Source organism: Giraffa tippelskirchi, chromosome X, assembly GCF_054371585.1.
Source record: "Giraffa tippelskirchi isolate mGirTip1 chromosome X, T2T-mGirTip1v1.2.pri, whole genome shotgun sequence".
NCBI classification, from domain to species: Eukaryota; Metazoa; Chordata; class Mammalia; order Artiodactyla; family Giraffidae; genus Giraffa; species Giraffa tippelskirchi.
Window position 1 is genome coordinate 17532841 of NC_137289.1, and position 25612 is coordinate 17558452.

General features: G+C 43.1%; 1 protein-coding gene across 8 annotated transcripts in view; it reads right to left on the minus strand.

Annotated features, from left to right (window-relative positions):
* The window catches only part of FHL1 (four and a half LIM domains 1), a 56371-nt gene extending 44113 nt beyond the window's left edge, over positions 1-12258 (minus strand). For 5 of the 8 annotated variants that reach the window (XM_081564986.1, XM_081564980.1, XM_081564969.1 and 2 more), the window contains exon 1: positions 12124-12258. The gene's annotated coding sequence lies outside the window, so the exon portion shown is untranslated. Of the gene's footprint in view, positions 1-12101 lie in introns of all 8 variants that reach the window. The other 3 variants (XM_081564989.1, XM_081564984.1, XM_081564979.1) reach the window with 1 other exon arrangement.
* Between the last annotated feature and the right edge of the window lie 13354 nt (positions 12259-25612).

A 25612-nucleotide genomic window follows, 5' to 3' on the forward strand; every position in this document is an offset into this window, starting at 1 on the left:
AAGCACTTCTCTTACGTTATGCTATGCTATGCTCAGACTCGGTCATGTCCAACCTTTACGTTACTAAGCTTAAAATCAAACACTGTGCTTTTATCTACAAGTTAATAATAAAAAGTGCCTGATATATTCATTATATTTCGGAATCTCAAGTGAAAATAATAGCTTTATTAAAGCAGCTTTATTTTTTGGCAATACTTTTTAAAACTGTAGTATAGTTGATTTACAATGTTGTGCCAATCTCTGCTATACAGCAAAGCGACAGTGTTATACACCTATATACATTTTAAAAGCAGTTTTAGAGTTACAGAATTGAACAGAAAGTGGTTCCACATACCTTCATAAGACCTCTTCCCACTTTCCTCTATTTTTAATACCGTGCATTACTGTAATATATTTTTTATAGTTGTTGAACCATCATTGATAACTATTAACTAACCTTAATAGTTTACATTAGGGTTCACTCTGTGTGTGTTGTGCATTCTATAGGTTTTGACAAATGTTGAAGGATTAAAAAAAAAAAACAAGAAAACCAACCCTTTCCAGGAATGCCCTGGCAGTCCAGTGGTTAAGACTCCCACACTTTAACTGCCGAGAGCCCAGGTTTGATCCCGGGACAGGGAACTAAGATCCAACAAGCTACAAGTCATGGCCAATAAAAACAAAACAAAATCTTTCCAGTACCTTTTGAGGAACAATAAATCTCCTTACCACAAGAGCATTTTAATTGCTTTAGCTTTGTAAAAGTAAGTTTTGTAGGAACACTGTAATGTACATCACACATTCCTTTTCAGTGAATCACGGTTTCAACAACTGTCTATAACAGACCCACATATTCAACTTTCTCTGAAAACCAACACTTCACAACTCTCAAACCACCAGTAGGGCCCCAAACTTAAAAGGAGTTTGAATTATTGGATCACGAAACAAACAAAAAAATAATCTCCAAGATGACATCTGACATATTGGAATTAGTCTGCTGATGACTTGGTTTGGAGATGTTTATGAAAACAGCTTTGTCATGAGGAAGCAGAGCAGCATAAGAGAAGGAGTATCAGGAGACAGAAAAGAGGCGGAAGAAGAAAACTGGGAAAGAAAAGCAAAGAAGGGCAGAAACAGTCAAAACCAGGAGTGTTGGATGGAGACTAGATACAGGACAGAGTGACAGCAATGGAAAGGAAAGCTGCTTAGACACAAAACAACGGCCACGTGGGTTATTTTGAGGGAGTGAGTGAGGAAGGGAGAAACTGCATCTCAGTGCTGTGTGTTTGTATGTATTCGCTCAGTTACTTCAGTCGTGTCCAACTCTTTGCACCCCATGGACTGTAGCCCACCAAGTTCCTCTGTCCATGGGGATTCTCCAGGCAAGAATACTGGACTGGGTTGCCATTTCCTCCTCCAGGAGATCTTTCCGACCCAGGGATCGAACCAGCATCTCTTATGTCTCCCACATTGGCAGGCAGTTTCTTTACCACTAGCACCACCTGGGAAGCCCCTATCTCTACTATAGCCCTTCAATTGCCTAATCATTCGTTCAATTGAATATATCAATGGGAAAGCAACAGTCAGCATGTGAAAAGCTGGCTTTGTACTAGTGTGTAAAGATGGTACACCTTCCATCCACTTTAAATTCCCCCTGAAACCATTTCAAATCTTTCAGAAGGCTCAGGGGATAGGGTTATTCCTGAATAATGATTATATACTGATACACACACTAGATGTAAAATATTTGTTCTCAATGCTTGCAGTCTTAATCTATGAATAAGTATGAAGCAAGATTCAAATTACATTATGTGTCCTATCCTTGAGGGATTTGACATGTCACTACCTATTTCAGAAGAACATATACCACTTTTCCATTTTATTAGAATTGTTTCTCTCTTGGTTTCCATCTCCCTTCAATCCAAGTATGTAGTGAGACTATTTAATAAGGAGGCTGTAGTTTACTTACAGACAAAATTCTTAAGTACACATCTTTAAGCAATCAGGAAAAGATTCTAGAAAGTCAAACCTGGAATCTCCCTGTAATATTATTTTATCTCAAATACAGAGAAGAAAACAGAGTTTTGGATTTATATCTGGTCTTTGGATCAAGAAAGATCCACAAACTTTTCAAATCTAAGTTTAGAAAGCAGCTTTTACACAAAAGCAGATCAGCAGTGGCCTGGAGACTGGGGCAAGGGAAGAATGTGCTGCAAAAAAAGAAGCGAAAAGAAGCATGTGGGGGGAGTGAGTGCCCCAAATATTCCACATCCCCATAGCGGCAGTGGCCTCACGGGTATATACCTCTGCTGCAACCCGTATGCCTTAACTGGATGTAGTTTACTATACATAAATGATACTCGATAGAGTGGATATCAGATTATCTTGCTAATCATTCCACAATGCAGATGTATATCAAACCATCACATTGTACACTTCCTTCTTTTTTCATATTATTTTTAACCATTTTTAAATTGAAGTGTAGTTAATTTACAATGTTTTCAGGTGTACAGAAAAGTGATTCAGTTATATACATATATCTATTCTTTTTTGGATTCTTTTCCATTAGAGGTTATTACAAGATATGGAATATAGTTCCCTGTTATACAATACGCCCTTGTTGTCTATTTTGTATATAGTAGTGTGTACATGTTCATCCTAAACTCCTAATTTATCTATTATAATTGATTTATGACAGATTTATTCTTAATTTATTGTACCACACTATACCTATAAATATATACAATTATATATGTTATTCTTTAATAAACTAGGGGAAGCTGATATTTAAAAAGTGGCTCCAACAAAGGCCAACTGTTTTATCTGTAGATGCAAGTATAAACTTTTACCTCCTATTAGCTTGGCTGCTTCGTTTCTTTTCCTTAGTGTGGTTACATGTGCTTACTACACTGGAAATTTTTGCATCTTGTGGCCCAGAAGGGAAGGGTCCAGAATTTGAAAATCTGAACTGAGCCTGGTATTTGGAGATGTAGAATCTTTAACAAGGAACTCAAAGAGTCTCCTTAGCATCTAGAAACCATCTGACTGACAATATTTTTTTAAAACATTTCAAGTATTTGAAGCTATCATTATTTACAGGGTGCTTCTTACAAACTGTTGAAAAACAAAACTTTGTTAATTCAAATGTCTAAATTCACCACTATGGTTTAGTGATGTAAAAATTTTTGGAATTTATGTGTCTGTGTGCCTGTATGTACTTTTTAGTCTCTAAGCAACCTGTGGAGGGACACCTGTTACTGCAGTTCACCTGGTCACACAGAAGTGCAGATGATTAATTATGTCTATACACAGATGCTGGCAATCAGCTTCCCAAACAAGAATAAAGTCTAATACTAGACCTGACAGAGATCCACTGAAAAACCAATCCTTAATGTCTTCCTAATAAATCACACATTTTTAATCTGACAGATGCCAAGCAGCCTTATCCGCACTCTAAAACTGAAAGTGAATAACAAAACTTGTTGAATATATAAATTAACTTTTGTACCATCCTTATCAAAACAACCTTGACAATAAAATCTCTACATTGCCTGCTATCATGTCTTTAGTACTGAAAAGCATGTTTAGAATTTTGTGGATTTTGCAAATTCTTGTGATTAGAACGTCTACTACGGAGTATATCCTGGACCTGTGTAAGAACCAGAGATTTTAGGTGGGTAAATAAAACCTACAGAAAGTAGAATGCTGGCAACCATGACTTATTTTGATAGCTCTTTTCTTTTTCTAGGTTTCATTGCACTTACAAAGCCAGTACACATGTATCTTTTATCTGTGTATTTTACACCTAGAGTACTCCCAAAATAAAGTGCAAGCAAATCTTGGTTTAAATACAGAGGAAAACCCACTTTCAGAAGAGAAATACAGCGTACTGCAGGAAGCTGGGAAGAGCTGGCAGCTCACTGACAATACACATACTCATTAGCAGGCAATAATGAGGAACAGGAGCAAAGACTACTTCAGAACACACCCCTAGGCAAGGGTACAATTTTCTCATTTGTTCAAATAGTAAGCCTTTGGCAGGGAGTATCCATAATCATTATTCCACATAGCTTTAGCATTTGCTGGGCCCCTGGCCACAGAGAAGGGATGATTTTGTGTTAAAGGTTTACATGTGTACGCAGTCTATGTAATCACCGGATGTACTTTGTTGAATTCTGTTCTAGCAGTGACATTTCTGTATGAAGCGACACCAGATCTCACCACACACCTGCTCTGGAGAGCAGCTTCCCTGCCTATGCTAGGCTGAAAAACAGACCTGGTTCATGGTGGGCGAACTATAATACTGGCAAATGAGGGAAGGGGAAGACACAGTGGCAGAGGAACTTGATGAGGACTCCAGGAGCCTGGAAAAAAGGCAAGTGGGCAGAGTCCATTGGACGCTCCCCCCAAAAAAGAAAAAGAAAAGTCACCCCGAGAGTCAAGTAGACATTCAGGCAAAGGAGATATGAAGAGAGCAACCCACACAGCTACAGAAAGAACAAAGACAGCCAAGAAAAAAAGGGAGGAAAGTTGAAGAATTTTTTTTTTTAACGGTGCTAGATTGAAAACAACGTTTGCACATGTGGGTGCACGCACATGTGCATTTGCTGCAACTGAACTTCCTAAGTTTGGAAGCAAATACATCTTTAAAACTTCTTTTCCACAATTTTAACTTTCCCACAATTTTAAGACATCTCATTTTATAAAGGCAAAGGAAACTTTCATGCAGCTATGGCTCCAATTGGGGCCTTCCAGGCTAGTATGTGTAAAGACTCTTATAAAGTTGCTGCTGCATTCCTGTGATTCTAGGCATATTCCATAGGCTTTGGTACTTGTCCTTACCGCCCAGGCCAAAAGAAATTAAAGGCTAGCTGCTCAAAAGAGGTTTCCCACCACTAATGATCAATTTCAATAAAGCAAATAACATGATAAACTCCTGCAAACAACTGTTTTGATCATTTTCTGAAATTAGGAAAATCATGGCCTTTTTGGTATCCTTTACTACATAGTTAACATCCTTTCACCATAACAACTTGTTCTTTTGAGAGACAGGCCAACAGAAGGTTCTGGCTTTGAAGAGTTATTAATTAGGAAATTAAAACTTACATATGGAGGACCTAAAACTTCAAATTGGAACTCTGACTTCAACACATCATACAACCTTGGATCATGCGCTTGGCCTCTTTGAGCCTCAGTTTTCTCATCTGTAAAACAAAGGGAGGTGGGTCCTGACAGCCCCTTAGCTGAAATTCTCCTCCTCAAGTTGGAAGAGGAGGTATTTTAAGGAGCTTACAGGAGGAGGCCACATGATCTTTCTCTAACTCTTGGACGGCATTCCCATTTCACTCTTAATGACCATGACTTCTATCTAGAGATGCAACAGTAATTCAGATTTTTGTGGTAAAATTTTTAAAAAACCTAAGACTACACTTATAAACTGGAGATTCTGCAATGGACTTGGGTCCACCATTAAAAAAAATCACTGCATTTAAAAAAGAAATTCAAAACACTATCACTAATTTTGGGGTGGTGGATTATAACTGATTTTTATTTTCTTTAGGCTTGTCTGTATTTTCTGAACTTCCCCACAATGGAAAAAGTGCCATTCTTATTTTAAAAGTAGATTTTCAAAATGATTAATGTGTTCTTGCAAGTTTTACCAGATTTCTCAAGGCCACTCTAAAATCCTGGGGGAAGGGGTAAACAAAATCAGGCAGCATCACAAAGCATGTCCACATACAGTGGTTGATTACTCAAGTGGCTGACTGCTATAGTCAGAATCAGGACATTATTATTATAATCAAAATCTATGGCTCACAGTTTTATGTGGAAATCAAAATGTACATTTTATCTAGATAATATTTCTCTTTTTTTCCCAGCATCCTGGCCTTTGAGAATCATGGTTAAAATTTCTTTAAAGTAAACGAAATGAAACATGAGGTACTTCTTCTACCCACACACACACAAAAAGCTTGCTGGACAAAATATGGTCGCTATTGGGCTGGTTTTTATTTTTCCTCTTTTTATGCTCTAAAACACAACACAGCTAAAGTTAAAATAAATATTTAGCTGTCAAAACAAAACACACACCCCTATATGGAAAACACAAGTATGAATTTGATGACGTTTATTGTAAAAACAATGTCCACAGCAAAAACAAATGTTTAAATTGTGTACAAAGACTACAAAACTAAATGCTGTCATTGTTAAGTTCAAAAAAGGCAGAAGGTAAGCCGTGGAAAGGATATACATACAATTAAGTAACTTCTAGTTTCACCATTATAAAAACAGTGTTTAAAAATTTCACGGTAGAGAGACTACAAAGTTCTCCGAAATGACAACTGCAGTTTCAGTTTGGGTAGAACTCTAGAATAAACTTCATATTGAACTGCATTCTCCTCAGCTGAGGAAGGCATAGTAGTTCACCTCTCCATTCTCCACATGGATGTAATCCATTTCTACAACACGTTACCTCTGAAAGGATTTTTTACCTAGGACCACTCACTCACCTCTCTGCAGTAGGCTCCTTGCCTCGCCCCCTTCACCAACCCAAGCTTCAGAGAACGTAGCAAGGGACAATGGCCTAGTCATAGGACTGAAGTTCAAATCCCAACTCTGCCGCTTATTAGTTGTGTAATCTTAGACAAGGTACTTAACCAACTTCATCCGTGCATCATAACCACTTGGCACAGTTGCTGTCAGGATCAAATTACATAATGGGTATAAATTCAATTCATATTTTTTTTAAAAATTATTTGGCCACCTCAGGTCTTAGTTGCATCACATGGGATATTCATTGTGGCATGAGGGCTTAGTTGCCTCATGGCATGTGGGATCTTAGTTCCCCAACCAGGGATTGAACCTGCATCCCCTGCACTGCAAGGCAGATTCTCAACCACTGGACCACCAAGGAAGTCCCTCACATATTTTCTAGAGTTCTAGTAGGCCTTCAAGGAATGTCAGTTCTCTTTCTCCCCTTACTTCTGTATGATCAAAATTAACATTCATCGTTTTAATTACTCTTCAGCAAACTCAATGGTATATAGGGCATATTGTAATTTTGATTTTAAGCAAGATTTTGAATGGAGCACACCACAAGGGAGACAGTATGATGTTGCGCTCAAAACCATGAACTTCTGAAGAGTAGTAAGACAATCTTAATTTTGGTGTCGCTGTCTAACCGTGACCAGCTGTGAGACCGAGGGCAAATTACCTTTCTGAGCCTGGTTCTTCATTTAAAAACTGAAGCGACTATACAATGTATCTAGGGGCAGGGCACAGGGTTAAGTACCATAAATGCTAGCTTTTATAAGTCTTAATTATTTGGGTTGATGTTCAGGAACTAGTCACTCTTAAGACTAGTAAAGTAAGCTCAGCCAACTCCTTATTCACATCAAGACACTGTTAGTGTTCTCTCCTAAAATTACATTTTACTGCGTTTCATACAGGAAATTACATCAACCTCAGCACTATTCACAATTGGGGTCAGGTGATTCTGTTGTGGGGGGCTGCCCCGTGCATCATAGACTGTTTAGCCTCTTGCCTGACCTCTACCCACTAGACATAGCCAAAGCTGTGACCACCAAAACTCTTTCCAGACATTGTTCAATGTCCCCTAGGGGGCAAAAGTGCCCCAATTCAAAACCACTGGTCTAGAACTACCTGCAGATGGGAACCCTCAAAAACTGGGAGGCAGCCCGGCAGGAGGACAGAGTTTCATTCACACTCCATGTTCCATCATTCATTGGTACCCATAATTCAAAGCTGATCATAGAAAAATAAATTTTTTGGCCCAATTTGCTGTCAGAAGCTGCTTTAAGTCACAGGAAAGAATGCTGGCCTGTTTTTGTTTTCACTACTCTGTACGTGCATGCCAAGTCACTTTCATCATGTCCGACTCTTTGCGACCCTATGGACTATAGCCCACCAGGCTCCTCTGTCCATGGGATTCTCCAGGCCAGAGTACTGGAGTTGGCTGCCAGGCCCTCCTCCAGGAGATCTTCCCAATCCAGGAATCAAACCCACGTCTCTTAGGTCTCCTGCCCTGGCAGGTGGGTTCTTTACCACTAGAACCACCTGGGAAGCCCCACTACTCTATACAGTCATACAAAATGTTGAACTTTAATAATCGAGACATCTAACCCACTCCAGTCGGAGAAGGCAATGGCACCCCACTCCAGTACTCTTGCCTGGAAAATCCCATGGACGGAGGAGCCTGGTAGGCTGCAGTCCATGGGGTCGCTAAGAGTCGGATACGACTGAGCGACTTAAATTTCACTTTCCACTTTCACGCATTGGAGAGGGAAATGGCAACCCACTCCACTATTCTTTGCCTCGAGAATCCCAGGGATGGTGGAGCCTGGTGGGCTGCCGTCTATGGGGTCGCACAGAGTCAGACACGACTGACGTGACTCAGCAGCAGCAGCAGCAGCAACCCACTCCAGTATTCTTGCCTGGAAAAGTCCATGGACAGAGGAGCCTAGTGGGCTGCAGTCCATGGGGTTACATGACTGAGCATGCATGCATGAGGGTGGAGGGAGATGGGTTGGTAGCAATAAACTGGTAGAACTAAAAAAAAAAAATAATCAAGACATCTGCTATGTCCTAATTACATAAAAAATTTAAAAGGCCATTGACCTTAAGATGACTTATAAATCATATCATTACCCAAACTGACAGACTATGTCTTTGTTGGGAAGGTGAGATGAATGTATGCAGTGACTAAATATCCCAGAAAAAATGGCTCCCCTGTTTGCATGGCTGAAGCATGTTTACTGTCCAGTCCAAAAGACTCTGGACAACTCTCGATTATTCACAATGAATTCACTGTCTATTTTTCATTTTAATAACTGCACCAGAAAGCAGGAGCCATTTCTTATCCACTGTGCATCTAGCACAGAGTACCTAGCACAGAGCCTCCAAACGGAGGCGGTAGCTCAGCAAATGTTGGTTGAACACATAAATGGTCATATAGTCTGCTTAATCAAGTACTCTGTTGACAAAAAAAAGAACCTTTCTTTGCTCTCGTCCAACAGGAGCTGAAAGAAAAGATCTTTTAAGAGAAAATAATTATAGTCTACTTCCTTTTACTCCAAACCCAAACAACTGGAAAGTTCAATTAACCAAAAAAAACTTTGTAGGTAAAAGTTGGGGATAGCAGCCAAATAGATAAGGCCTCGAGTTCAAGCAAGCATGAACATTTGTTCAACTCCCACAAGGTCATAAAAGTTGGCACAAGAAGGAAAGAAGGGAACCCGGAGGTGGGAAGCAGGAAAAGAACTGATCGGCCTCAGGAGGTTAATGGCCATCCTTCAGTGAACAGCTCTTTTTTTTTTAATGTCAAAACTTTATAGAGGTGAGAGTCAAGGTCTTAAAATAATTTGTAGGCTTGATTTACAAATTACTTTTCAAATGGATATAAGCAAAAATTTTAAGAATATTTAGAGAAACTTCCCTGGTCGTCCAGTAGTTAGGAATCCGCCTTGCAATGCAGGGGACATGGTTAGATTTCCAGTCAGGAACTAAGATCCCACATACCACAGAAGAACTAAGCCTGAGCACAGCAATGAAAGATCCTACATATCGCAACTAAGCCAAATAAGTATAAAAAAAAATTTGGAAAGATATCTCATCATATTTTTGTTAATTTTTGAATTTTATTTTTTTTCTCTCCTCAAGTCCTGCAAGGGCAAACAACACATTCTCAAAAAACTGGGTAAAAGACACTTCACCTACTCCTTTTGTCCAGAGAAATTCTAGAGCCCACCACCATCACATGCTTCTCTCTGTAAAAAACTTCACCACTCCTAGCATTTTATTTGCATGAAAAAATACCAGGTTTAAATTGCACTTTTAATGTATTATTTTTAGATCATTGACCAGTGCATAGAATTGGTTATCACATTAACATTAGAAATGGTGCAAACAATAGTGTTCATTTAAATGTACTCTCGTCCATCTTTGAGACCAAAACCTCTATTTCCACTTAAAACATTTCCAGTTTATCATTTCCAGTACACAAATAAATTATCTTGTTTAAGTGGTCCATTAGATGGACACATTAAGCTAGCTTCAATTTCCTGGTATCATGTAAGAGGAATTTTACCAATTTAAATCTTGTACCTTTTTTTTAATAAACTTTCTCTCAAAAATCTAGACTTGGTTGAAAAAAAAATGTTTTCGTTCTCCAAAAATTCAATATGAGAATGGTAGCTCAGAATTTCAAAAACCAGATATAGTTACAGAATCTGTATGGTAGTCTTAAGACTATATACTTACTGGTAGGTGGCTTGCACAAATCATGGTATATCTGACCAGTTGCATAAAGATTATATTTGCTGTTAAAAATGTTAAATAAGCATTTTTAAAGACTAAAGGTAAAGACTAGATTGGAACCTTATGTAACCAAAATGGGAAAGCACATATAGCCTCACCACATTAAAGGCCTGAGCCTTTTCAATATGTATTCTTCCTAAGCAAATTTGAGCATGAGTTTCCCAAAGGCAAAGCGACCATCCCAGAAGCCCTTGCTTCCTCAGTGTAAAGAATGGGGAGGGTTCTGTTGTGTTCCTGGAGATGAGCTGGGGAGGAAAAGGCTTCGCAAAATTCCAAGGGGGCTCATAATTTAAATGTATGCTATTCTGCAAATGTTCACATTTCCAAGGAACAACATAAAATTTACATTAAAACTGTCTTAATCAAGATAACGAAAAAAAAATTATTCCTGCTGCTCTATAAGCTTGCCATAGATTTGATAACCCAGGGAAGAATTACAGGCAATTACAAAATGATGGCTCCAATTAGGAAAACTGGATCTACTCCAAATTCAAATCAAAGGGGGCTCAGACAATCCCGATGGAATAATTTAAATGAATATAAGGGACTTTCAGCAAAGACGTACGTTTAATTCTATTTCTACGTCTCCTGAAAGCCAAGGAAAATACTACAACGACGTCTCTCTCGCACTTCAGGAAATTCAAAAACCAAACCTGGAATCCCCTTAATAAACCTTGCTCTCTTCTTTTCCCAAGGGGTCTCGCTGGTACAGGGTTTGTATTGTAAGGGGCAATCAAAACAAACCTGAGAAACCCGTACAGTCTCAAACGCAGAAAATCATATAGCGCCGAACACAAACCACACCAAGTCTTCCCTTGCCGATTTCCAAATCTCTACCTAGTCCTGGATGCCTGCAAAAAGGCCGCAAGGAATGGAAGAGAAAAGAGAAACTTCGAAAGCAGAAACCTCTCTCCCAGAGCCTAGAACAGACGGCACCTTGTAGGGATTTCACACTCTTTGAGACGGAAAGGTCACACCCTGCAGTTTTGAAAATCCACCTTCTAAGACTCAACCCGTGTTACAGAACCTTCTAGGTTTCGCGCTGGAGCTGAAATCCCCCTCTCCCCACCCCCATTCGCCCACCCCCCGCCATCCCCTAAGAGAAGAACCGGAGCGGGCCCTCCGTGTCCTCCTCCTTCCCTCTGCACTCGACCCCCACTCCTCGAACCACCCCCCAGCATCCTCGACGAGAAAACCCTGGGAGCCCCTCACCTCTACTCCTTCCCTTGCCCGCTCCCGCCCGCCCTCCTCGTAGTGCGAACCGAGGCAGGTTCTCCCTCCCTCCCCATCCTCAGGAAAACCGAGGGGACCCCCCCCACTTCATCTTTACCCCCTCCCCGTAACCCCAGCTGGCTATTCTCGTTGAGGGAATGGGGAGGTGCCCCCCACCTCGCCCCACCCCCACTGCCCTCCATCCCCGGGCAGAAAGCCCAGGGCCCCCGTACCCTCGGTCCCCACTCCCACCCATTCCGCAGAGGAAAATGGGGAGAACCCCCTCCTCCCTCGCGCTCCCCCATCTCCAGGAGCTCCCGGTCCCCTCCACCCGCCACCCCGGCGACGAGAGCCCGAAAACCGAGGGGAGGCTGAGGCACGCACCGGCGGGAGGGGACCCCGCGGCCAGCTGGCCCGCAGTCCCCACCCCGGGCCGGGCGGGCGAGGCCCGAGGCCCCAGATACCCGCCCCGGGGGCCAGCCCGCGGGCAGCGGCGGGGTAGGAGGGCAGCCGCTCCCCCGGGACGCGGGCCCACGGGGCGGGAGGCACACACACACACACACACATGCACTCACACAGGAGAGAAAGCGTGCTTACTGCCTGGGGATGCTCGCCCGCGCGGCTGTCTCGGCGGCGGCCGCTGCCAGCACCGAGAGCGAGGCGCGGCGGCGGCGGAGGCTGCGGACTGAGCCCCCTCGGCCGGGCGGTGGATGTAGGGCGCGGGAGGGGCGCGAGAGGAGGGGCGCGCGGGGGAGGCGGGGAGGGAGGGCGCGCGCGCGCGCGGGGGCGGGGGCGGGGGCGGGCGCGGCTGGGGCGGGGGCGGGGGCGGGCGCGGCTGGCCCGGGGCGGGGCGGGGCGCGCGCCAGCCAGGGCTCGGCCCGCGGGGGCTGCGGTGCGGGGCGCGCGCGCCGGAGCCGGCCCGGCCGGGGGCGGGGCGGGGCGGGGGCGCCACGCACCACGTGCGGCCACGTGCCCCCACCTCGGGAGCGGCCCGCCGACTGCAAGGCGCGGGCGCGCGGAGAAGGTGGCTGCGAGGAGGCGGGGGCGAGCGCTTCCCGGCGAGCCAGCTCCGGCGTGGGAGGCCAAAGGGGAGGGCGGGCTGGGGGCGCCCGAGAGTCCCCCTCCCTCGCGCCGCAGCCCTCGAGGCCAGCGGGGAGTCACGAGTCACTGCAGGCAGCCGCGGCAGGCGCTGGGGAGGTGGGAGCAACAAAGGGAGTCGAGCGAAGGTGGCGTCAGCCGGGGCCCCAGCTAACCTGCGCACCCCCTGCAAAGCGGCCGGGGTCCGGGGCGCACCGCGATTTGGCCCCAGACTGCGGGAGCCCCATGGTTCTGAGGGACGCCAGAGGACCCACCGGCGACCCTTCCCCTTAGTAATCGGCTGGAGGGTGCGGAAAGTATCCCCAACCATGAGCCCAAAGCCACCATACAGAGGGCTTTACATCATTCGGAAAAGCACCGATGGCAGAGCGGCACGTGGCTACTCGTTCATTCACTCAACATTCGGTTTACTGAGCCCTCACCGTGTGCCAAGCACTCTGCCAGGCGCTCAGGGTACAGGGCAAAGTCAAGCGGAACACCCTCCACTTGCCCTGGGAGCAAGTGGGGAAGACAGACGATCAAGAAGTGAGAGAATAATCAAATTTGGCATTAGGCCTGTTCAGGGAAAAAAGAGGGTGCAAACTGTGTGGTTAGGAAAGTAGGAGGTGGCATTTAGCCGAGTCCTGGAACTTATAAAATGGCAACTATTGGAAGAGCCAGGAGAAAGCCTTGTAGAAAGAGGGAGCAGACGTATGAAACCCAGGAGGGGCAAATCTTACCTCCTTAAGACCAAGAGGTGGTGGTTGTGATCAACACCAGAAGAGCTGGGGAGAGTAGCATAAGCCTGGATAGGTTGGCAGGGACCAGATCATGGACTGCATTCTGGTCAATGGGCAGGCGTTTTATTCCAAAATCAATAGAAGGCCAGTGAATGAATGGCTTTATCCCTGGAGCATGACATGACCTGATTTATATTTCTTTTCTGTTTCTTTTTTCTTTGGGGATAATTGTAGATTCACATGTTTGTAAGAGATAATACAGAGAAATCCCATGTATTTTTTACTGGATACTTACCCAGTTTCCCCTTATATGATGCAAGATCATAAATACAAAATCGTAACCAGAATATTGACATTAGTATAATCTACCAATCTTATTATTTCCCTGGCTTTATTTGTACTTTGCCATTGTTTAGTCACTAAGTCATGTCCAACTCTTTTGCAACCCCATGGACTGCAGCCCACCAGGCTCCTCTGTCCATGAGATTTTTCCAGGCAGAATACTGGAGTGGGTTTACATTTCCATCTCCAGGGAATCTTCCTGACCCAGGGATCGAATCCACATCTCCTGCATTGGCAGGCAGATTCTTTACTACTGAGCCACCAGGGAAACCTTATTTGTACTTAATTCTATCCAATTTTATCATGATTTTATCACCTGTAGACTCATGTATCCACCACCACAGTTGGCATACGAAATACTTCCATCATTGCAAGAATGCATCCTGTTACTCCTGTAGCCTCAGCCACCTCCCCAGTACCACCTCCACCCCCACACCAGTTCCTTGCCATTGGCAACCATTCATCTCTACTCCATTTCTATAATTCGGTTATGTTAAGAATGTTATGTAAACGAGTCATACAGTGTGTAACCTTTGGGGATTGCTTTTTTCACTCAGCTTAATTCCCTTAAGAGTCATCCAAGTTGTGCATGTCCAAAGTTTGCTTCCTTTTATTGTTGAGTGATATTCCAGGTCCAATTTGTATTTTTAAAAGATCACCTTAACTACCATGTGGAAGAAAGGTTCAGAGGAGACTGAGGCTCAAAACAGGAAAACTAGTTAGGATGCTTCCTAATAATCCCTATCAAAGCGGATGGTGGTTTCTATTAGGTTGGTACCTGTAGAGGATAGTGGAAGGATTTGATGAAACAGGTTAGGTGAGGAAAATGGAGTTAAAGTAAAGACAGCATAGTAGAGACAGTTGTTTTGAGATGTTTCACTGTAAAGGGGAACAGAAGTGCAGTGGAATGGGAGGGACAAGTAGGGACAAGAGAAGATTCTTTTCTCTCTTTTTCATTTGAGAGATGAGAGCATGTGGAGGGACAATCAGTAGGGAGGGATTGCTGGCTTACTAGTGGAGGCAGTCCCTGCCTAGCCCAGAGGAAAAGAGAGCTGGGGCCCTCCACCTGCTGAAAGAAGTTCTCCACTGTAAAGATAGCGGAGGTATATGCTGATCAGGGGCCCGGGGGGGGGGGTGTCAGGGAAGGGCGATTATAACTCCTATTTCCCCCCTAGTGCACAAACTGGGCACTGGCCTCCCATAGTGGGTAGCATACACCCTTGCAAGGTCCCCTTTTTTCCCCCTGGTGCGTAGCTCTTCCCCTTTCCCATTCCAAGCCCTAAAGTTTGGTCTTTCTGGATGGTTGGAGAGGCTGTGGCTTCACACTTGCTAGAAAAAGAAGTCAATCTGTCCCACCCTGATCCCAAGAAACTTCTGAACAATGAACTCTGTTGCAGGTAACTCTGGGAATAGAGTACCAGCTCCCAGCTTTGTTTTTTGGGCTCCAAAATCACTGTAGATGGTAACTGCAGCCATGAAATTAAAAGACACTTGCCCCTTGGAAGAAAAGCTATGGCAGACCTAGACAGCATATTAAAAAGCAGAGGTATTGCCAACAAAAGTCCATCTAATCAAAGTTATGGTTTTTCCAGTAGTCATGTATGGATGTGAGAGTTGGACTATAAAGAAAGCTGACCACCAAAGAACTGATGCTTTTGAACTGTGGTGTTGGAGAAGACTCCTAAGAGTCCCTTGGACAGGAAGGAGATCCAACCAGTCCATCCTAAACGAGATCAGTCCTGGGTGTTCACTGGAAGGACTGATGTTGAAGCTGAAGCTCCAATACTTTGGCCACCAGATGTGAAGAACTGACTCACTAGAAAAGAACCTGATGCTGGGGAAAATTGAAGGCAGGAGTAGAAGGGGATGACAGAGGAAGAGGTGGTTGGATGGATCACCAACTCAAAGGACATAAATTTGAGCAAGCTCCAGGAGTTGGTGATGGACAGGGAAGCCTGGCATGCTGCAGTCCAGAGTCGGACAGGACTGAGCAACTGAATTGAACTGAACTGAACCCAGCTCCTGAACAGCCCAGAGACATCCAAGAGGGAGGGCTCTAGGAAGGGCCCTCTCCCAGAGAACCTTCCAGCTGTCTAGTCATTTGGCATTCAATCAGTGTTACTTGTGGTTCATTCCTCACAAGATCCTTTTCTTCCTCCCCACTTCCTTTCTCCATCTTTCCTTCCCCCCTTCTTTCTGCTCCCCACGGTCTTTCCTCCCTTCCTCCCTTCTGCAGATGTTTGTGTCCTGCTCCTACTAGGTGGAAGGTCCAGATCTCCCACATTGCCAATACTTGGTCTACACCCTAGACCAGTCCTATCTGCTTCTTAACACTTCATCTCCTTGGGTTTGAACTGAACTATTGTGGGTCATGGAAACATATTGTTCCACTTAAAATATGTGGGGGACTGTGTTGCAGAATAAGCAAAACAGATAAAAGGAAAGAGGCTGCCCAAATTGTGAACTTGTGTGCTACATTCTGGTACTGTTTTCAGCATCAAGAAGCAAAAAAGAAATTAAACAGACTAAAATCAGAAGGTATGATCTCAGATCTGATCTTTTTCATTTCTGTTTGAGTAATGAAATAGGCCCGAGGACAAGGGTCTTAGATTTCGACAGAATTTAAAGCACCCTAGGAAGGAAATATGAAGCATTTATTAGCATATGAAGTTATCAACTCCTTTGCCTTGTCTTCAAAAAGTACGGTCTGACCAATGATTCTGTTATTGAAAGTGTATTACCTACCAGACAGTTTATATGCATCATTTTGTTTATTCCTCATTTTATTTACTCTTCAGTTCAGTTGCTCAGTCATGTCCGACTCTTTGCGACCCCCTGGACTGCAGCACGCCAGGCTTCCCTGTCCATCACCAACTCCTGGAGCTTGCTCAAACTCATGTCCATCGAGTCGGTGATGCCATCCAACCATCTCACCCTCTGTCATCCCCTTCTCCTCCTGCCTTCAATCTTACCCAGGTCAGGGTATTTTCAAATGAGTCAGTTCTTTGCATCAAGTATTGGAGCTTCAGCTTCAACATCAGTCCTTCCAATGAACATTCAGGACTGATTTCATTTAGGATTGACTGGTTTGATCTCCTTGCAGTCCAAGGGATTCTCAAGAGTCTTCTCCAACACCACAGTTCAAAAGCATCAATTCTTCGGCACTCAGCTTTCTTTATAGTCCAACTCTCACATCCATACATGACTACTGGAAAAACCATAGCTTTGGCTAGACAGACCTTTGTCAGCAATGTCTCTGCTTTTTAATATGCTGTCTAGGTTTGTCATAGCTTTTCTTCCAAGGAGCAAGTGTCTTTTAATTTCATGGCTGCAGTCACCATCTGCAGTGATTTTGGAGCCCAGGAAGATAAAGTCAACCACTGTTTCCATTGTTTTTCCATCTATTTGCCATGAAGTGATGGAACCAGACACCATGATGTTAGTTTTCTGAATGTTGAGTTTTAAGCCAACTTTTTCACTCTCCTTTTTCACTTTCATCAAGAGGTTCTTTAGTTCCTCTTCACTTTCTGCCATAAGGGTGGTATCATCTGCATATCTGAGGCTATTGATATTTCTGCTGGCAATCTTGATTTTAGCTTGTGCTTCCTCCATCCCAGTATTTTTTGCCTGATATACTCTGAAGACAAGTTAAATAAGTAGGGTGGTAATATACAGCCTTGACGTACTCCTTTCCCGATTTGGAGTCAGTCTGTTGTTCCATGTCCAGTTCTAACTGTTGCTTCTTGACCTGCATACAGATTTCTCAGGGGGCAGGTAAGGTGGTATGGTATTCCCATCTCTTGAAGAATTTTCTACAGTTTGTTGTGATCTACACAAAGGCTTTGGCATGATCAATAAAGCAGAAGTAGATGTTTTTGTGGAATTCTCTTGCTTTGATCCAATGGGTGCTGGCAATTTGATCTCTGCTTCCTTTGCCTTTTCTAAATACAGCTTGAACATCTGGAAGTTCACTGTTCATGTTCTGTTGAAGCCTGGCTTGGAGAATTTTGAGCATGAGTTTGCTAGTGTGTGAGATGAGTGCAATTGTGCAGTAGTTTGAACATTCTTTGGCATTGCCCTTCTTTGGGATTGGAATGAAAACTGACCTTTTTAGTCCCGTGGCCACTCCTGTGTTTTCCAAATTTGCTGGCATATTGAGTGCAGCACTTTCACAGCATCATCTTTTAGGATTTGAAATAGCTCAACTGGAATTCCATCACCTCCACTGGCTCTGTTGGTAGTGATGCTTCCTAAGGCCCACTTGACTTCACATTTCAGGATGTCTGGCTCTAGGTGAGTGGTCATTGTGGTTATCTGCATCATGAAGATCTTTTTTGTATAGTTCTTCTGTGTATTCTTGCCACCTCTTCCTAACATCTTCTGCTTCTATTAGGTCCATACTATTTCTGTCCTTTATTGTGCCCATCTTTGCATGAAATTTTCCCTTGGTATCTCTAATTTTCCTGACTAGATCTCTAGTCTTTCCCATTCTATTGTTTGCCTGTATTTCTTTGCATTGATCACTGAGGAAGGCTTTCTTTTCTCTCCTTCCTGTTCTTTGGATCTCTGCATTCAGATGAGTATATCTTTTCTTTTCTCCTTTGCCTTTCTCTTTTCTTCTTTTCTCAGCTATTAGTAAGGCCTTCTCAGACAACCATTTTGCCTTTCTGTATTTCTTTTTCTTGGGGATGTTCTTGATCACTGCCTCCTGTACAATGTCATGAACCCCCATCTATAGTTTTTCAGGCACTCTGTCTATCAGATCTAATCCCTTGAATCTATTTGTCACTTCCACTGTATAATCATAAGGGGTTTGGTCTAGATCATACCTAAATGGTCTAGTGGTTTTCTCTACTTTCTTCAATTTAAGTCTGATTTGGCAATAAGGAGTTCATGATCTGAGCCGCAGTCAGTTCTCGGTCTTGTTTTTGCTGACTGTATAGAGCTTCCTCAAAATCTGATTTTGGTATTGACCATCTATCTGGTGATGTCCATGTGTAGAGTCTTCTCTTGTGTTGTTGGAAGAGGGTGTTTGCTATGACGAGTGCGTTCTCTTGGCAAAATTCTGTTAGCCTTTGCCCTGCTTCATTTTGTACTCCAAGGCCAAATTTGCCTATTATTCCAGGTATCTCTTGACTTCCTGCTTTAGCATTTCAGTGCCCTATGATGAAAAGGATATCTTTTTTGGGCGTTAGTTCTAGAAGGTCTTATAGGTCTTCATAGAACCATTCAATTTCAGCTTCTTCAGCATTACTGGTTGGGGCATAACTTGGATTACTGTGATATTGAATGGTTTGCTTTGGAAATAAACAGAGATCATGCTGTCATTTTTAAGACTGCACCCAAGTACTGCATTTTGGACTCTCTTGTTGACTATGAGGGCTACTCCATTTCTTCTAAGAGATTCCTGCCCACAGTAGCAGATATAATGGTCATCTGAGTTAAATTCACCCATTCCAGTCCATCTTAGTTTGCTGATTCCTAGAATGTTGATGTTCACTCTTGCCATCTCCTATTTGACCACTTCTAATTTACCTTGATTTATGGACCTAACATTCCAGTTCCTATGCAATATTGCTCTTTACAGCATTGGACTTTACTTCTGTCACCAGTCATATCCACAACTGGGTGTTGTTTTCGCTTTGGCTCATCCTCTTCATGCTTTCTGGAGTTATTTCTCCACTTTTCTCCAGTAGCATGTTGGGCACCTACCAACCTGGGGAGTTCATCTTTCAGTGTCCTATCTTTTTGCCTTTTCATACCATTCATGGGATTCTCAAGGCAAGAATACTGAAGTGGCTTGCCATTCCCTTCTCCAGCAGACCATGTTTTGTCAGAACACTCTACAATGACCCATCTGCCTTGGGTGGCCCTACATGGCATGGCTAATAGTTTCATTGAGTTAGACAAGGCTGTGGTCCATGTGATCAGTTTGATTAGTTTTCTGTGATTGTGGTTTTCATTCTGTCTGCCCTCTGATGGAGAAGGTTAAGAGGCTGATGGAAGCTTCCTGGTGGGCATGACTGACTGAGGGGGAAACTGGGTCTTGTTCTGATGGGTGGGGCCATGCTCTGTAAGTCTTTAATCCAATTTTCTGTTGAAGGGCCGGTCTGTGTTCCCTCCCTGTTGTTTGACCTGAGACCAAACTATGGAGGTAATGAAGATAATGAAGACCTCCTTCAAAAGGTCCTGTGCCCACACTGCCACACTCAGTGCACACAACCCTGTAGCAGGCCACCGCCGACCCACACCTCCACTGGAGACTCCTGGACACTCACAGGCAAGACTGAGCCAGACCTGTGTTTGAGTCTCCTGCAGAGGTATGGGTCAGCAGTGGCCTGCTGCAGGGGCAGGGGCTCTGGATGAAGCTACCTGGGTCACACAGCCTGTGGCTTAAGCCCTCTTGGAGGATGTGGCCATTAACCCCACCATAGAGCTACCAACCAGATGACCCATAAAGTGCAGAATAATTATACCAAAGAAATTCTTGCACTGTTAAGAAATTTGTAGGACCCACAACAGATTTCCCAACCTGGGGATCTGGCAAAGGGACTGAGAACCCCCAGAGAATTTGACTTTGGAGGCCGGTGGGGTTTGATTACAGAACTTCCACAGGACTGGGGAAAGAGACTCTTGGAGGGCAGAAACAAAACTTTGTGCGCACCAGGACCCAGGAGAAAGGAGCAGTTACCCCGCTCTTCATGTTAGATAATATTATCTCCACTGTACAGGTGAGAAAACTGAGGCTCACAGAGGTCAAGCAACTTTGTAGCCAGGATTTAAAACCAAGTAGCGTGGCTCCAGAGCCCACAATCCAAACCAGTATACTATACTTCCAAAATGATGAAAGAAGAGAGTTAATCACTTTTTACTACAGTCATCCGAAATGGCTGCTTCTTTCTGGTAAATGATTCTTTTACAAAGTGATGCTGAGTCCTTCATCTTCATGACTTCTCTTAGCAATGGAACCAACATAGTTCAAATGTCTCCTTCCACAAGGGGCCTCAAACCTACCGACCGTTGCTCATCACATATAGTGGCAATGACGGAGCCCAGCCTAACTCCCACTGAGCACAGCTACCTCTCCAGCCAGCCTTACCTCCCATTTCTCCCCTCTCAGACCCTAGGGGGCCATCAGCCTGGGGCCTAGGAGGTTTTGAAACATACCTTGTTCATCCCTTTTGGAAACTTTTGTTATTTTTGCCTAGAACACAGTTTTGGTGACTTCCTGCACATCTCTACATTTCACAGGTATCCCGCTGATGCCTGCCCCGACCCTGACCTATTTCTCTTCCTGTATCCTTTGTCTTTGTTAATGGACTGCCGACACTCCCAGGTGCCCAAGGTAAACTTCCATTTCCTTCTACTTCTTTCACATACACTAGGTCACTAAGCCCTGTAAATTCTACTAGTGAAACAGTCAAACCTTACCTCCCCTTGCAATTAAGCCCTGACCAAGTCAGTCAGAGTTAGTTTCTCCTATGGCTATTGGTTTATACTGTGAGTACAGCAGGTAATGGTTTACACACCTGTTGATTTCAGGGATCTTCTTCTCCCCTACCAGATCATAGGCTTCTTGAAGGCAGGCAATCTGTCTTTCCTGATTATACCTCTAGTTACTTGGAACGTGGTAGGCATTCAATGAACATTTCTTTTAAAATATTTCATTATAAAAATAAACATATACAAAATAGAGAAAACAGTATAATGAATTTACATGTACCCAACATCCACCTTCATCAATGATCAACACCAATTTTATTTCATTTACATTGCCCTATCTATTTCCTCCAACATGTGCACACACACACTGGACTTTTTTTAAAGCAAATGCAACGTATCATATTCCACCTAGAAATATTTCAGTATATATTGTTAAAAGATAAAGATTTTCCTTTTTGAAACATAAATACATGAGGGGAAAAAACATAAATGCAATATCACTGTTACACCTCAAAGCAATTAACTAAAATCCCTTAATATCAACAAGTACCCAGTCAGCTCTCAGAATTCCCCCAGATGTTTCCCAAATGTTTTTCACAGTTTATTCCAATCAGGATATTTTTAAGGCTCCTTTATTATACTTGGTTGATATGTTTCTAGTTAATGGTTCTTGGATGAATGGATGGATCCTTCATACCTTGTCTCACCCATGGTTCCCCTAGTCCAGATTGCTTCCATTTTACAAAGACTCATCTGTCTGATGCAAGAATCTGTTCAGGCTCCTCTGAACATCCCAGCTAAAAATAACCTCTTCCTTCTCTACCTTTCCCTATCTTTCCTGGCCCTTCCCTACTGTTCCCTATCCTTCCCAGCCCTTCCCTACTGTTCCCTATCCTTCCCTATCTTTCCCTATCCTTCCCATCCCTTTCCTTCTCTTCCCTTCCCTTTTGAATCTCTGGAGAACTCCTCTCTCCTCTCTCCCCACTCCCCTCTCCTCCTCTCCCCTCTCCCCCTTTCCTCTCTCCTCCTCTCCCCTGTCTCTCTCCCCTCTCTGTTCTATTCTCTCCTCTCTCCTCTCGCTCTCCCCTCACCCCAATTCTCTCTCTTCTCTCCCCTCTCCCCTCTCCCTTCCTTCCCCATTTTCAACCTCCTAACATGAATCTCTGGAGAACCCTCTCTCCTCTCTCCCCCTCTCCCCTCACCTCTCTCCCCTCTCCTCTCTCTCCTCTCCCCTCTCTCTCTCCTCTCTCCCCTCTCCTGTAGCTCCTCTCTCCTGTCTCCTCTCTCTCTTCCCTTCCCATTTTCAACCTCCTAACAAGAATCTCTGGAGAACTCCTCTCTTCTCTCTCCCCTCTCCCCTCTATCCTCTCTCTCTCCTCTCCCCTCTCTCCCCTCTCCTCTCTCCTCTAGCTCTCCTCTCTCCCCTTCCCATTTTCAACCTCCTAACATGAATCTCTGGAGAACTCTGAATCTCCCGCAGGTGGGTTCCCTTCCCTTAGCATGCCCATCAACTCCTGACATCTCTTCACACATACCCAATGACATTCATAACCTAATCTCATTTAATTTCCTTCTCCTGGTTTCCACATCTGCACAATGGGACTGGCATTATCTAAAACACAGGCTTATTGTGATGATAAAATTAAATTACATACCACATGTAAAGCAGAGCATAATGTCAGACATACAGGTGGCAAATATTCAGCAAATATTAGATTCTTTCTCCACCTTTCCACCTTGACATGTCCATTTTTACAAGTACAATTGATAAATCTCTCTTTCTTTACAGTCTAAAACTCATGTTAGGAAAAAGTTATAGACTTGCTCAAGATCACACATGAAATCAATGAAAGTGAGCTGAAAATCTAATTCAGGACATTTCCCTGTGTATTTTTTTTAAACTTTCAGACATTTTATATAAGAAAAGTACAAAGGACTAAACAATGTTCCCGCCACTCAGAATTAACAGCTGTTAACACTTATATTTACTTTAAGTCTCTCTTTTGGGAAATAGGATAATTAAATGGTGCAGATTAATATTTAATATTGGCCAGTGCCTTCAGTTCTATCCTCTTCTCTCTCCCAAGTCAACCACTCTTATGAGTTGGTTTTGTTTTATGATTTTAAGTTTGATGTGCAGTGCTGGTACCATTAGTATATATCATTTTACTACTTATTTTTGTTTATCTGTTTGACTCAACATCATGACTTTATTCCTCTCCTTCTCTCCCTGCCCGGAGAAGGCAATGGCACCCCACTCCAGTACTCTTGCCTGGAAAATCTCATGGATAGAGGAGCCTGGTGGGCTGCAGTCCATGGGATCGCTAACAGTCAGACACGACTGAGCGACTTCACTTTCACTTTTTACTTTCATGCATTGGAGAAGGAAATGGCAACCCACTCCAGTGTTCTTGCCTGGAGAATCCCAAGGATGGGGGAGCCTGGTGGGCTGACGTCTATGGGGTCGCACAGAGTCGGACATGACTGAAGCGACTTAGCAGTAGCAGTAGCAGTCTCTCCCAGCCACCATCATTTTAGAAGTCATATGTTCTATTTAGATGCTTTAATCCAATGGAATGAGTGTGCCTATTCTTCTCCCAAACAAGTTCTCCCACCCCATCCCCAACTCTTGTGTTTTTGTTGTTTATGATTTTAGTTCCAAGCTTTGTTTTGTCAAAGTCAAGAACATCTTGATTTCATACATTTATATATTGCAGCATGTTAATTTGATACATTTATATAATATGACTGCCAGTATAGTCTTAACTGACACCTGTTTGTGTTTTTAATTGTGGTGCACCTACCATAAAACTCACCCCTTTAAAGTGCATAATTCATAGGTTTTTAGCACATTCACAGTTGTAACCATCACCACTATCTAATGCCAGCACATTTTCATGACCCCAAAATAAACTCCATTAGCAGTCACTCCCCTAGTCATTTCCCGTCCCCCCTCCCAGCTCCTTGCAACTCCATGCAATTGCCTATTCTGGATGTTGCATTATAGAGGAAATTATACAACATGTGGTCTTTTGTGTCTGGCCTCTTTTACTTAGCACAGTGTTTTCAAGGTTCAGCCTTTATAGGGTTGAATAACAGACTATTGCCTGGGTATTTTGTTTGTCCATTCCATTTTGTTTATCCATTCATCAACTGAAGGGCATTTGAGTTGTTTCCACGTTTTAGCTATTATGAATAAAACTGCTACAAATATTTGTGTACAAGTTTTTGTATGGACATATGTTTTCAATTCTCTTGTATATAGACCTAGGAGTGGAATTACTGGGTCAAGTGGTGACTATATTTAAACTCTTGGGGAACTGCCAAACTGGTTTTCAAAGTGGCTGCACCATTTTACAATTCCACCAGTAATATGTGAAGGTTCCAATTCTTCCACATTCTCACCAGCACTTGTTATTCCCTGTCTTTTTTTAGTATAGCCGTGCTGGTGTGTGTGAAGTGGTATCTCATTGTGGTTTTGATTTGCATTTCTCTGATGACTAAGGATGTTTGTCAATCTCTGCAAAAAAAGACAGGTGGGATTTTCATAGAGGTTGTATTGGATTTGTAGATCATTTTGGTAAGTATTGTCACCTTCACAAATTGTCTTCTAATCCATCAACATGGGATGTCTTTCCATTTATTTAAGCCTACTTTAAATAGCATTTTATAGTTTTCAGAGTACAGATTTTACATACTTTTTCATTAAATTTATCACTGAGTATTTAATCCTTTTGATGTTATAAACAGGATTGTTTTCTTAACTTCACTATTGGACTGTTAAATTGCTACTGTATTGAATTGTAATTTATTTTTACGTATTGATAGACTAACTTGCAACTTTCTTGAACTGGTTTATTAGTTCTAAGAAGTCTATTTGTGGGCTCTGTAGGCTCGCTCTTTCATATATCAATATAAGATCATGCTATCTGTGAGTAGTGATAGATTTTTTCCTTTCTTTCCAATCTGGATGTCTTTTTCTTTTTCTAAGCATGATTACACTGGCTAGAACCTCTGGTACAACATAGAGTAGAATTGATAAGAATGGACATTCTTGGGACTTCCCGGGTGATCCTGTGGCTAAGACTCCATGCTCCCAATGCAGGGAGTCTGTGTTCCATCCCTGGTGGGAACTAGATCCCATGTGCCACAGCTAAGAGTTCCCATGGGAGCTAGATCCCACATACTGCAGCTAAGGCCCGGCACCACCAAAAATAAATAAATAAATAAATATTTTTTAAAAGAAAGAAAAACACTTAAAAAAAAAATGGACATTCTTGTCCTGTACATGATCTTAGAGGGAAAGCTTTCAGGTTTTCACCATTAAATATTACATTAATGGCGTATTTTTTTTGTAGAGGAACTTCCTCTGTCTTGCTAGTTTGTTGAGTGTTTTTATCATGAAGGGATGTTGAATTTTGCCAAGTGCTTTTTCTGAGTGTACTGAGATGATCACATGTCTTTTTGGATTGTCTTTCTGATGT